We start from the raw sequence: 14,680 nt of genomic DNA, 5'->3' as shown, positions 1-14,680 counted from the left end.
CCTGGGGGAGGGACTGGCCGGCAATGAAGAGCTGAGCTCTGACTTAGCACAGTGGTTAAAGAGTGGTCAACTCCTGGTTCTGCCACATGCTATGTGTGCAGCCCTGGGCAGGTGTCAGGAGAACACAGCATGGACTGGACATCCCAGAGGTGAGAGGCGCTCACGTGACCAAGAAAGCCTGAGTCGTGGCACCCAGCCAAATTATCCCCAGCTGTGGGCAGTCCGGGATCTCAGAACTCAGTTATCAAAGATGCTGTGGTTTATTCACGGGAATTCAGAACAGAGGCCCACAGAGGACCACCCGCCCCCGTTCCTGCAGAGCTGTGCTGGCTGATCCATGCCCATTTACCTCCATGTTGTGTGTGGCTGCTTTCTCTCCAAGGTGCAATAGACTTGTGGGGATAGAGACCATATGGTCTCCAAAGCCTCAAATATGCACTACAGAAATACGTGTTGCAGAAAAGCTTGCCGACCACTGAGTGAGGATATGCATGGACTTTGGGCAGCTTGATTCCAGTGCTGTCTCTACACAGCTGCCTGTGTGCCCTGGGCAGGCTCCTGGCCTGTAAGATGCAAGAGCAGGAGTCCTCCCAACAGCATGTAGGCAGTGCTCACCATGTCCTCACTCAGCTGGGCACTCTGTCTGATATGGTTTGGCTGTGTCTCCACCCAAATCTCATCTTGAATTGTTGCTCCCATAATTCCCACGTGTTGTGGGAGGGACCGGATGGGAGGTAATTGAATCATGGGGGCGGTTTCCCCCATACTGTTCTCATGGTAGTAAGTCTCATGAGATCTGATGGTTTTATAAGGGGAAACCCCTTTCACTTGGTCTCTCATTCTCTCTTGCCTGCTGCCATGTGAGATGTGCCTTTTGTCTTCTGCCATGATTGTGAGGCCTCGTGGAACTGTGAGTCCATTAAACCTCTTTTTCTTTATAAATGACCCAGTCTCGGGCATGTCTTTATCAGCAGCGTGAAAATGGGCTAATACACAGTCCTTACCTCTTGGCATGCTCGCAGCCAGGGTGCCCATCCATCCTGATCACCAGCTTACAGACTGAGGCTACAGAGCCCTGGCAGAGTCTAAGCCACCTGCCCAGTGCCCTGCAGGAGAAGCCGAGTTTCTGACCCTGTGCTCTTCACGGCTCTCCTGTGACATCCACCCTCAAGCTCGGGGCCCTGCAGGCAGCTCCTCTGGAGCTCTGGGGCACCCACGGCAGGATAGGAGGAAGCTGGGGGCAAGACCTGGCATCATCCCTCCTTGCTTCCACCAGGGTTGCTCCACTTTGATCTGTTTATAGCCTGGATTTAAGCATAAACGTCACATGAAAGAAGGGTCTGCAGGCCAGCTGGGCTCTTAGGCTGTTTCCAGGAAAAGAAATCTGTCTATTTTCAGGGCCCCCAGCCAGACGCCTTGAGCCGTGTGTGCCTCCTCTCCCTCATCCCCACACCCAGTTACCCACCAGCTGTTGACTCTGCTTGCAAAATATCTCTTTATTCAGGCCACATCACCTCTTTCCTGGACTGTGGGCTCATCGCCACTCTGAAGGCTCCACCTGCCAGAGCCACATGACTCCCAACTGCTCTGCAGCTACAGGGGCACATGTCCACCCTAGACAGCAAACCTGCATTTTGGTCACTTGGGACGAGGCATACAGGTGGCTCAGGCTAAATTATGGACCCTGCCAGGCAAACAGCTCAAACCACGTGGGCATGAGAAGCTGCTCTAAGTTGGTAGCATTACCCAAGGGTTTGAGGACATGTCCACAAAGGGATATCACATTGTGATAGCAAAGTGAAGCCCGCCTTCTATTACAGGGGCCAAGTTTAGCAGCAGTGACTTTGCTTTCAATCAAATATTGTAATTAAATTTGTTTTTATGTAGTAAAATTCCGTGTACACTTGTTAGATGCTCCTATGTCAATAAGACCCCAAGAAACGCCAAATCGAATTCTAGCGCTCAGACTTCTCTCTTCTGTTTACAGCACAGGACGGTGGCACTGAGTGACAGGACATAGACTGCCAACTACGGACCCGCGTAACAAGCATCACTTGTACACACAGCTCCTGAGGGCCGGGAGGAAAGCTGTGTCTCCTTGAACATCTAAACTGTAACATCTGCTTGACAAAGATGTCTGATTGGATGACTCCTATGGAACAAAGTCTAGTATGTCAAACTTAGGCTCCACTGCCCAACACTTAATATTACACTAATAATGTTCAGTGTCTGTGTGGTTCATCTGTGTTTCCAAAATACATCAAAATGTTTAATTAAGTAGCAAATATCTATCCCTTTCCTTCAAAAAAGAGCTTAAAACCAAGGTCATCAAAACATGATTCTAATTTGATCACCTGCCTTTTGAAGTCACATCTCTTAGACTCAAGTAAAGTGTGGAGTTGGGGCAATTATCTGAATTATTCAGGAAGCAGAATTTTGACCTAAATCATCACATTCCCAGAGTAATATCTGTCAGTTCAGCCAAAAAGCAGAAAAATTGAACGCTTTGCTCTTTTTCTACATGAAATAGCATATATGCCACCTTATTTTCTCTGAGCCAACTGGCTAATGAATTCTGTTTGACCCTGAAAAAGCTTAAGAAGATGAAGCCAGAAAGTTAAAGATTCCTTCGCTTTGCAAAAGTTGGAGAGATCTATATTTCCCAAAGATTGTTTGCTTTAAGTTCCTGGTGTCAAATTGGAACTTTCTGAAGAATAGAACTCAAGACTTTTCTTATTTCTTCAGTAATATTTCAGTTAGTCCCATTCTCTGTTCTTACTTTTTCACCCGAAAAGATTCCATATCATGGAATCATTAGTAAAATGAACTGTTGAGAGATTTTTTTTTTTTTTAATATCAAAGTTTTCTGGCCAGGCACAGTGGCTCAAACCTGTAATCCCAACACTGGGAGGCCAAGGTGGGTGGATTGCTTGAGCTCAGGAGTTTGAGACCAGCCTGAGCAACACGGTGAAATCCCATCTCTACCAAATACACAAAAATTAGCCAGGTGTTGTGGCACGTACCTGTGGTCCCAGCCCATCTACTCAGAAGGCTGAGGTGGGAGGATCACTGGAGCCTGGGAGGTTGAGGCTGCAGTCAGCTACGATCGCATCACTGCATCCAGCCCGGGTGACAGAGTCAGACCTTGTCTCAAAAAAAATTTCTTTTAAGTTTTCTATTCTTTCCAAGTGATGTGGAGTCTGAGAAGTCACTCATAGGTCTAACATTCAAGTTTGTAAATTAGGCTGTTTCGCTTTTGACACTATAATTTAGGATGAAAACCAGGTTTGCGTAAAAAGTCCCTGACTCTCCAAATGGGGAGTTTCACCAGAAACATCAGCTATCCCATTCTGTTCATTACAACAAAAAGTTTCTCCTGGAGGCAAGTTTGGCTTTGAATAAAATCAGAATAAACCCAGGTTGGAGAGGGGGATGGTGGTACGGAGGTGGATCCCGTATTGTTTCTTTCTTTTTTGGTAAAACAACAGATCACCAATTAATTAGGATCTGAAAGAACAGAAGTACTCCGCATTTCTAATTTTGAAATCCTTAATGTATAAGTCCTTCTAGGCTCACAGAGTTTATATGGCAACACAATATGTTCAGAAGAAAGTCTGGAAGGAGTTTGGATCTCTGTTCTCCAGTTCTCGGAAGAAAGGATCAGGACAGTGCGATTGTGTGAGTTCTGGAGCCACTGGGGCTCGGTCAGTGCCTCCCCCAGATGACGAGCCATCAGCTGATTCATCTTGATTTCAATGCTGCTGACACCTGCTCTAAGCACCCCGTCCTGTTTCCATGGTAACTAAGGGAAAGCATCCTTGTCCACATACTTTTGGAACCTCATTAAATCAGGCGGCAGGGCAGCAGCTGTGTTCTCCACGCGTTTCTCTGACAGCCATGAACTAATTTTACGATGCTCAGGTGATTTTGGGCGCTTTCTAGGCCAGACTGTTGAGAATGTGTAGATAGTGGGACAGATGGCAGAATAAATAAATATTGCCAAAGTGTTTAATGCACACACATTTTCTGAAAGGTGCAAACCAACGATAGTAATTTTATTGACTGAGGTAATTTGAAGCCAAATAATGGTTATGAGGAGGATGGAAGCTCTTGGAAAATGTGAACTTGAGGCACTCTTCTGATGCTAAAAATCTCTCAGGGAAACAGTACGTCACCAGTGTCGCCAATGTGGTTCTAAGGCAGCTGGTGGCCCAGAATGTGAGGATGTGACATACAAACTTTCTCATTTCCACCATTGTATTATTTGCTGGATTCCGGAAAATCTGAAGGAAGGTCTTTTTACACAACACACACACACATACACGCACACACAGCCCAGGAAGTAGACATTTGATTAAACATGCAGATTTCACAAATACTGACTCAAGAACCAGATTTTCTCCACTCCTTTTTTTTTCCCCTGGTCGAAGATACGTATTCAGCTGAAAGAAATCTGGGCTGGCTTGACTGACCCAGAACAAACATGGCCTGCTGATTTCTGAAGAGAACCCCCAAACCTCTCCATGCTGAGAATGGTGGAGGAAACGTTGGATTTGTTGGTTTTAACGGAAATGACCGACAGCCAGGGGAGAGTCCCAAGCTTCTGTTGTTCTCAAGTGGGATAGAGGGTCGGCTTCTTCCCTAGATCTAGGACTGGACTTCCTGGGCTCCAAACTCTGCCCTGCTGCTGACAGGGCCATGGCCTTGGGCAACTTATCTAACCTATTGGTGCTGTAACTGCTTCACCTATAAACTGGAAATCATCATAGTTCCTACCTCATAGGGTCATTCTGAGATCGTAAGGAGTTCCTATTTGACAAGTGCTGAGAATAGTGCCTGGTGCTTATTAAGTGCCGCCTGGGGGTTCACTGATTGGAATTTTCTTTCTGTATTCGTTGTACTGAATGAGCACTATCATCTATTTCATAGGCCAATTCCAATTTTTCCACATAACAGTTACAAATAAATTGACTTTGGAGAAAGTTAGACCTGTATCTGAATGCTGGACTGCCACAGATGCACTGGGTGTGTCACCTTGTGCAGTGACGTAACCTCCCAGAGCCTTGGTTTGCTCATTTGTAATAGCAGAACCCACCACCCAGGGTTGGGGATGGGGGTTAAAGAGGATAAAGTGTGGTGAGGTGCATACAGCACATAACAGGTGCCTGGCACACAGGAAGAGCTCCATCCATAAAAGTGATAATGATCACGCCATTCTCAGTATTAAGAAGTTATTGCTCATCAAAATATTTTAATATACTAGGAAAGCTAGGCTTTGTCTTATTTGACAGATAACATAAAAATAATAGAAAGTAATGAAGTGGCCAGAAGGTTCTGCATTGCACATGTGAAATGTGGAGGTAGGACAGAGATCACACCTTGATAAATGAGCTCTTGACGTTTTTTGGTGTGGATTCAGCCCTCACAAGAGATTCTGAACCTTTAGCCTTCAAAAATTACATAACAAAATGTTCCCTGTGTTGAAGAGGTCAAGAATTATGTAAACTTTTGTGCAATTAGTTAGAACCAGGATACCATGAATAAATATGTCAAGAGTTGGAGCTGTCATTACATATACCAATTCTCAGCCCCTGTAAAGAGAAAAGATGTGCCTGGATGATTGTCCAATATGTGAAATAGCATTGTTACTCTGAAATTGGGTAATAGTCATATGTAACCAATTAAAATCCCATTATGAAGAATAGAATATCCCTACTTTGAGGGTGAGGGGGATCAAGGTTCAATAATAGAGAAGCAGGATTTCGAGGAGGAGAACGTGAGTGGCCACAGTGACCTAGAGTGCTGACTGTCCCTCTGGGGCTTGTTGTCCTTCCTGGAGCAATGGGATCTCGCTGCTTCCCCAGCTCCTCTATGCTGAGCAGGGTTGATTAAGGGGGATCTAAAGAGAATGACCTGACTTTTGTTATTTTAGGGTATGAACAAACAGTTGTTGACATATGTCATGCATAAAGTCCTGTGCTAATGGCCAGAGGGACTCAGAGGTCCGTCAGACACGATCCTCATCCTTGGAGAAACCTGTAGTCAAATGGGAAGGAGTCATGCCTAGAGCGTGAGAGGGTGGACTAGGAAGGGAATAGGATGGAGGGGGTAACATATGTGTTGCAGCAGTCTGTGCTGCTAAGAACCGGTGCTGGGCTGTAGGAGAGGCCCCTCACACTGCAATCCACGGCAGGGGTCCTTCCACAGGACCAGGCAGGAAAGAATATTAGGTAGAGGCCCCAGAGCCCCTGCCTTCTCCTGCCATTCCTTCCTCTTCAACAAACTCCAACCCCCATGCTCCTTTTGGGTGGAAATGTGAGGTTTCTATTATTTTGGCATTACAATTCTCACACCTGCACTTGAGGTCAGGAGGTCAAGACCAGCCAGGCCAACATGGTGAAACCCCATCTCTACTAAAAATACAAAAACTTGCCAGGTGTGGTGGCGCACACCTGTGATCCCAGCTACTTGGGAGGCTGAGGCACGAGAATGGCTTGAATCCAGGAGGCGGAAACTGTAGTGAGCCAAGACCGCACCACTGCACTCCAGCCTGAGCAACAGAGTGAGACTCCATCCCCCTAAAAAACAAACAGACCCAATTCTCCCCAAAATATGAAAGCAATGTATGCTAATAGAAATATAGAAAGAAGAAAATTAAAGAAAAACAACATCCAAAATAATTTTGATACCTTGGTGAATTTATTTCTAATTATTTTTCTCTGTTGTTTGTTTGGTTTTAATGTAGGTGTAATTACATAGTATATTTTTATCTAGGTTTTTCACTTAACATTAAAATGGGTGCATTTTCATGCCTTTACGAAATATTTGTACACATCAGCTTATTACTGCATAGTGGTCCATTCTGTTATAATTTAACTAAACATTCCCTTTTTGTTAAGGTCATGTCCTACTCTTTGCTATTGTAAATAATTTGCAAGAAACAATTTTGCATTTAAAGAGCATTTCCAGCTGGATGTGGTGGCTCACACCTGTAATCCCAGCACTTTGAGAGGCTGAAGTGAGTGGATCACCTGAGGTCAGGAGATCAAGACCAGCCTGGCCAACATGGCGAAACCCCATCTCTACCAAAAATACAAAAATTGGCTGGACGTGGTGGCACATGCCTGCAATCCCAGCTACTCGGGAGGCTGAGGCAGGAGAACTGCTTGAACCTGGGAGGTGGAGGTTGCAGTGAGCTAAGAATGTGCCATTGCACTCCAGCTTGGGCGACAGAGCGAGACTCCATCTCAAAAAAATAAAATAAAATAAACAGCATTTCCAAAACTGATATCTTTTTAAAGATATCCTATAGGATGTTTTAATAGGTAAACTTCAAAAAAAAAAAAAAAAAAAAAGAAGTGTTCTGTGCTCCAATTAGTTTGGGAAAAACTAAGTTAAACAAAGCTGGGTTGAAAAAATAGGCCTCTTCCCTGCAGGACTTTTCAGAGCCTTTGTACATGGTATATTGTGAAACCCTAACAGAGGAATACCTTTCCTGGACCTGTTGGCACAAAATCGTTTCCTTTCAGGGAGAACATATTAGCAGGACTGACACTTTTCAATAGAATGAAGATGTATTTATTTTTTCCAAAAAACACAATCAAAGTTTCCTTCAGACACATTTTATTTTATGTGTTTTTTTTTGGCACTGGCAACAGTAGCGTGATTGTAGCTCACTGCAACCTCAACCTCCCAGGCTCAAGTGATCCTCCCAGTTCAGCCTCTCAAGTAGCTGGAACTACAGGCATATTCCACCACGCCTGGCTAATTTATTTATATTTTTTGTAGAGATGGGGTCTCTCTATGTTGTGCAGGCTGGTCTCAAACTCCTGGGCTCCAGCGACCCTCCTGCCTCGGACTCCCAAAGTGCTCCGATTACAAGCATGAGCCACCATGCCCAGCCCAGACACATTTTAAATGACTAACAGATCCTAATATTGAAATCAGACAAATGCAGCTTAAGATAGGAAAACTGTAGGTCACTGTCACTCATGAACAAAAATGCAAACCTCTAAAATAAAATATTAGCAATTCAGTTACAACAGGATATAAGATAGGTTAAGAATGCAAAGATCACTTACGCTTAGGAACCTCATTAATGCAAATTATTAAATCAAAATTAAATCAAAAGATTAAGGAAGAACATCTTATGTGATCATCTCAAGGGCCATCAAGACTTTCTATGAAATTGCCAGCCGGGCGCGGTGGCTCACGCCTGTAATCCCAGCACTTTGGGAGGCTGAGGCAGGCAGATCACCTGAGCTCAGGAGTTTGAGACCAGCCTGGCCAACGTGGTGAAACCCTGTCTCTACTAAAAATACAAAACTCAGCTGGGCACCTATAATTCCAGCTACTTGGGAGGCTGAGGCAGGAGAATCACTTGAGCCCATGAGGTATAGGTTACAGTGAGCCAAGATCACGCCACTGCACTCCAGCCTGGGTAACACGAGACTCTGTCTCAAAAAAAAAAAAAAAAAAAAAAAAACATTTTATGAAATTTCAGGGTTATTCTGGATTTTCAAAAAAGTAACAACTTTTAGAAAATAGCCATAAAACAAAAATTTTGTTAAAATAATACAGAGCATATCTTGGAATACAACAAATTAATATACAATAGTATTGCACTAAAGATATTTGGACTGAAGTTAAGAACGAGCAAGAATGCCTCCTCTAAATACTATTATTGTACACCATGCTGGAGGTGTAGCTAGTGCAATAGGACAAGAAAAAAAGTTAAAGATAGAAATGTTGGAACAGATTATATGACTGTCTATCCAGAAAACCTAAAAGAATCAACTGAATATTATAATCAATTTTAAAATTTAGTATGCTGGCTATTTTCTAAACAGATACAAGATAAATACACAAAATTCAATTGCTTTCCTTTATAACATTAATAACCAGCTAGAAAATATAAAGGAAACAGAGATGCCATTCACAAGAGCAATTAAAAGTACAAAATTTGGGGAATTAATTTGATAAATGCATAACTTTGGTATGAGCAGTACTGACAAAGCTTTACGGAAGGCTATTATATCTGAATAGATAGAGACAGATAACGTTTTCAGATCAGGAAAGTCAATGTTGTAAAAATGCAACTACCCCTCAAAACCTATTTAATGAAATTTTCACCACAATCCCAATTTCTTTTTTAGTTTTTGTGTTTGTTGATTTTTTCCCTTAATAAATCAACCTTAAATTTTAACAAAATAAAATTTCAAGAGTAACCAAGAACATTTTAAAAATGATTTCACCTTACTGAGATAAAGCAAAAGAGGGGAAAGAGTGTATCCTGGTTAGGGAAATAGTCTTGGTATCTTGATTTCAAATAATAATTCAGAAATATTAATATGTTTCTGATTAAGAGTTCTGGGGAAAGGGCAATGACTATTAATTGAATAGAAATGTTTGGTAGAAGTTCCTCATTATCTAGGGGAAAATGAAGCAATAGCAGCTTCACTAAATAAAAAAAATAGAAAAAAGCAAAAGAGGAAACAAAAATAAAAAATAAACATGGACAGAAGAATCAGAATCAAGAATATCAGTTTTTGCACTAAATATAAAATGTTGAATGATCCTATTAAAAGACAGAGAATCAGATTAAGTTAAAAATCAAAACCCAGGCCGGGTGCGGTGGCTCACGCCTGTAATCCCAGCACTGTGGGAAGCCGAGGTGGGTGGATCACGAAGTCAAGAGATTGAGACCATCCTGGCTAACATGGTGAAACCCCGTCTCTACTAAAAAAAAATACAAAAAATTGGCTGAGTGTGGTGGTGGGCATCTGTGGTCCAGTTGCTTGGGAGGCTGAGGCAGGAGAGTGGTGTGAACCCGGGAGGTGGAGCTTGCAGTGAGACGAGATCGTGCCACTGCACTCCAGCCTGGGTGACAAAGCAAGACTCCGTATTAAAAAAAAAAAAAAAAAAATCAAAACCCAGCTCTATGCCGTTTATGAGAAATGAAAGACAACTTTTATGAAAAGGTTGAAAATATCAGTAATCAAAGAGCTAACAGATAAAAGCATACAAAAAGAAAGTTGACATGACAATATTAATGTCACAAAATGAAATTTTAGGTTTATAGAGCTAAATAGAATAATGAGGTACATTGTGTAACGATAAAGGCAAAATTTATGTAGAAGAGGTAATAGTCATAAATCTGTGTGCACAACAATGTAGCAATTAAATACCTTAAGCTGAAACTGTTAAAATGCAAGTAAAACTTAATTTTTAAAATACCAACAGGAAAGGAGATAGATCTACTAGATACAAGGTAAGGATGTAAAGGGATTCACTAATACCATCAATAAATCTGACTTCACTGACGTACATTGAGCTTTACGTATCTCAAATAGAGAGTACACATTTCCCCCCTGTGTACATGAATCATGGACAAAAATCACTCATGTCCCACTTGGTCACGTTAAAATATCTTAATGAAATAAAAAAGCTGATACTTAAAGGCCACATTATTATGTCAAAAATTTTTTAAATTAGAATTAAATAATTCAACCAAAAATCTTAATTAAGAACCACAATTCCACCCAATTATTGGGTCAAACAGAAAATTATAAGGGGAATAGCAAACTACTAAGACAATAATGAAGAGAACACTTCAGGCTATAAACCTATGACACAGAATAGAGAGCTCAGAAATAAGTCCATGCATATACAGTCACCGGATCTTTGACAAGGGTGCCAAGAACACACCATGGGGAGAGGACTCGTTTTTCAATAAACAGTTCTGGGAAAACTGAGTATCCACACACAAAATAGTGAATTTGACCCTTGCATTGCTCCATACCCAAAAATCAACTCAAAATGGATTAAAGATTTAAAGGTAAAACCTGAAACCCCAAAACTCCTAGAAGAAAACATAAGGTAAAGCTCCTTGACATGGATCTTGGCAATGATTTTTGGGCTATGACACCACAAGCACAGGCAACAAAAGCAAGAATAAGCAAGTGGACCTACATCTAACTAAAGAGTTTTGACACAGCATAGTAACAATCAGCAAAATGAAAAGGCAACGTATAGATTTGGAGAAAATATTTGCAAACCATCTGTCTGATAAGGGATTAATATTCAGAATACATAAGGAACTCATACAATTCAATAACAATAAGAAGAACTCAATTTAAAAATGAGCAAAGATGTGAGTAGACATTTCTCCAAAGAAAACATAGAAATGGCCCACTCTAATAGACAGAAAACACACACAGGAAGAACACCATGAAGACAGAGTAGGGTGATGATTTTACAAGTCAAGTATCACCCTGCTCTCTGCCGGGGTGATGGGTGGCCAGCAAACCACCAGAACCTAGGAGAGAGGTGTGGAACAGATGTTCCCCCAGAGCCCTCAGAAGAAACCAACTCTAATGATACCTTGACCTTGGACTTCTAGCCCCAGAAATGAAAGATGATAAATTTCTGCTGTTTAAACCACTTGGTTTGTGATATTTTGTTAGAGCAACCCTAGCAAACTAATACAACAGGAATATTATATATTAGATATAAACTTTGGAAAAGAAGAGACAGAATTACCTATTTTAAAAAATGATACAATTGGATACTGAGAAGACCCAAGGGATTTGGGTTTTTTGTTACTAGAATTAATGCTTTAACACCTAACGTGGCTTAATACAAGGCTCACAGCTGGGTTCATCTTATGAGAAGCATTTTCAGGAGTGTGGCAGGCAGGAGGAGGATGAGAGCAGGGTGTCTTCCTTTCTGCTGGACTGAGAATTGGCAAAGGCTGGCTCCCCTACCACAGGCTAGGCTCCTCGCCAGATGTCCTCTACTACAGTGACAGCCTCAGCTACAGTGTTTTTTCCAGGTCCTACCTTGGAAAACCTTGCCCCACTGCGTTGGCACCCTGGGGTGCTTCTCTGCTCCTTGTTGACTTCCCTTATTCATGCCCGCACCTTAATCAATACTTGATATTTAAACTCTCCTCAGTACCCAACTCGAGTGCACCATGTATTTCCTGCCAGGACACTGACACAGCACCTGGAAGAAGAAACTGGAAAATAGATTTGATTTGCAATAGTGACAGAAGCCACAGATACTTAAAAATGAATTCAACAAAAAAGTGCAGTATCTAAAAGAAGAAAACCAAAGACTTACTGAATGATCTAAAAGGAGCTCTGAACAAATATTCTTCTTGGATTAGAAGACAATATCATAAAATGTCAATTCTCCCAACTTACTATACAAAAGGAATCTAATTTTGATTAAAATCTCAATTAGTGTTTTTTTAGTTGAATGGAATGACATTAAAACTTATATGGAAGAATAAATGCCCCCAGAACAGCTGAGAAAGTTATGGAAAAGAACAGTGAGTACACTTGCCTTACAAAAGAACAGATCGTGCATAAAGCCCTGCCATCAAGTCACTGTGGTATCAGCTAGGAATAGACAAACAGATCAGTGGAACCGAAGAGAGAACCCAAAAATAGATCTTGACAAATACAAAAATATAATATATGACAAAGATTCATCTCAGTGGAAAAAAGATGGATTATTTAATAAACAGTGACAGCACAATGGCTGCCTGAAAGAAAACAGAATTGGATCTCTATCTCACATTGCATTAAAAAATGTGATCAGATAGACTAAAGACGTGAATGCAAAAAAACCAAAACTCGAAACATTTCCATAAAATCTATGGGTCTACACATACCATCTAGGGGCTGAAGAGGCCTTCACCACTAGAAACCTAGAAGCTATAGATTTAAAAATAATAGAGAGATACATGGCTAGACACAGTTTTCAAACTTTTAGAAGACAAATTGGGCTCTATATAGAGTCAACAGACAAATGGTAATTTTGGAAACAATTATTTGTCATGCAGCCAAGGTAGAGTTCGGTGCCAGTTTTGCAGTGGAGGCGCGGGAGGGAAACTGGAGCAGAAAGGGATTCTTCTTCCTGGCCTCAGGTGGAAGCGGTCTTCCCTGCTGGAACACGTGGAGCCTGTGGGACCCCTTGGCAGTGCCCCCCACTGGACAGTCGTGGTACTACCTCTGACTCGGCACTGCCGGACGTTTCCCTCCAGTCGCGTTTTCTCAGCTGGTGCGCGTGGGGCCTGTGGGACTCCCCTGGCAGTGCGCCCCCAAGTGGGCCGCAGTGGTACTGCCTCTGCGCTGCCGGAAGTTCCCCTCCAGCCGCACTGGCCTTCTTCCTGTTCCTCCTGCACCCCACACCTGTATTAGCCTCAGAACTTCCTCCCCGTGTTACATTCCCACACTTGCTCCAGGTCTCTGCTCAAATGTCACCTCTGAGACATCTTTCCTGAGCACCCTACCTTAAATAGCACTGCCTGCCCCATACTTCTCATTCCCTATTTCCTTTTCTTCGTGTCGCCTCTGACTTACCAAATATTTATGTGTTTGTTTATCATCTGACTCCCTGCTGGGATGTGAGCTCCGCCAGCGTGAGGACTTGACCAGCGTGGCTCACTGTCACATCCTCAGGGCCAGCAACAGTGCCTGGTAGGCAGATGTTCAGTAAGAGAAGTTTACTGAACAAATGAATCATTTTACAGGCAGGTGACTAGAAAGAAATTTAAATAACTCCATATTAATACCTGGCATTTTTAGGGAGGAGCATAAAAGTATATATATACATTGTAAATTGTTACAGCCGTTTAAAAATTCTACCTGGAAACATTGATCAAAATTGAACATGCATGTATCACCCAATGCTGTAAATCTAACCTACCGAAATAAAAGCAGGACATAAAGACATACATAAAAGCGTGTTTATTTGTGCAGTGTTTAGGAAAAAAATGTTAAGGAAATTAAATATCCCCTGTCAGTAGCAGAATGACTGAGAAACTTATGGTACATCCACATTATAAAATATTAAGCAGCACTTAAAAATAAATTAAAGTTACACTAGTTTTGGAGGGATATCCATGTGGTTGAGTTTTAAAAGCAAGATGCAGAAATATGTGCATAATATGATCATTTATATGTATAAGTATTAAAAATCTTTAATAGAATAAAATTATTAGCATTAAAAACTGCTGTTTGCCAACAACATAAAATGATTGCATACGGTATACTGAGAAATAATGCAAACATACCAGGGAATTAAAAACAATTGTTCCATATAAAAAAGATGTTACTTTGTTGATGATTCATACAAAAACACTGTTTATTTTCTTATAGAGTTACAAAATGATTACATAACAGAATAGAAATGTGGGAAAATTCCAAGGAAGGGCTGACTCAAAGGCTTCCTTGAGGAGATAAGAGATAGTTTTAAGAGAAATGAAGGTTTAGGTCAAGAAGGAAGTAAATAGGTGGCAAATTTGCTTGCCAAAAGGTTTTTACTTACTGGGTGTATCAGGCTCAAAGGGTTAGGTATGTAAGTTTCATGAATTAGGAGAACGTATACTGGAATTTATATAAATCAAAGTGAAAGACTCATTTTGAAATGATGTAATGAAATAATTTGCATCATTAGGATATAATCTTTCAAGAAGTCATGTTGCTGCATCTACTGAAGAATCATGTTCAGTAAGATAGGATGCATTTATTTGGACATAATCATCAGCCGAAAACTGCAATGTAGAGATCCATGATAAAGAGAGAATGTGATTAACAAAGAAAATGAAGAATCTATTTGTAGTAATAAGAACAGAAATGGAATTGTCTGTATAGTCAGCTATTTTTACTGT

This window comes from Rhinopithecus roxellana, chromosome 11 (genome assembly GCF_007565055.1).
Source record: "Rhinopithecus roxellana isolate Shanxi Qingling chromosome 11, ASM756505v1, whole genome shotgun sequence".
NCBI classification, from domain to species: Eukaryota; Metazoa; Chordata; class Mammalia; order Primates; family Cercopithecidae; genus Rhinopithecus; species Rhinopithecus roxellana.
The sequence above is the reverse complement of the archived record's forward strand: the minus strand, read 5'-3'. Positions refer to the sequence as shown.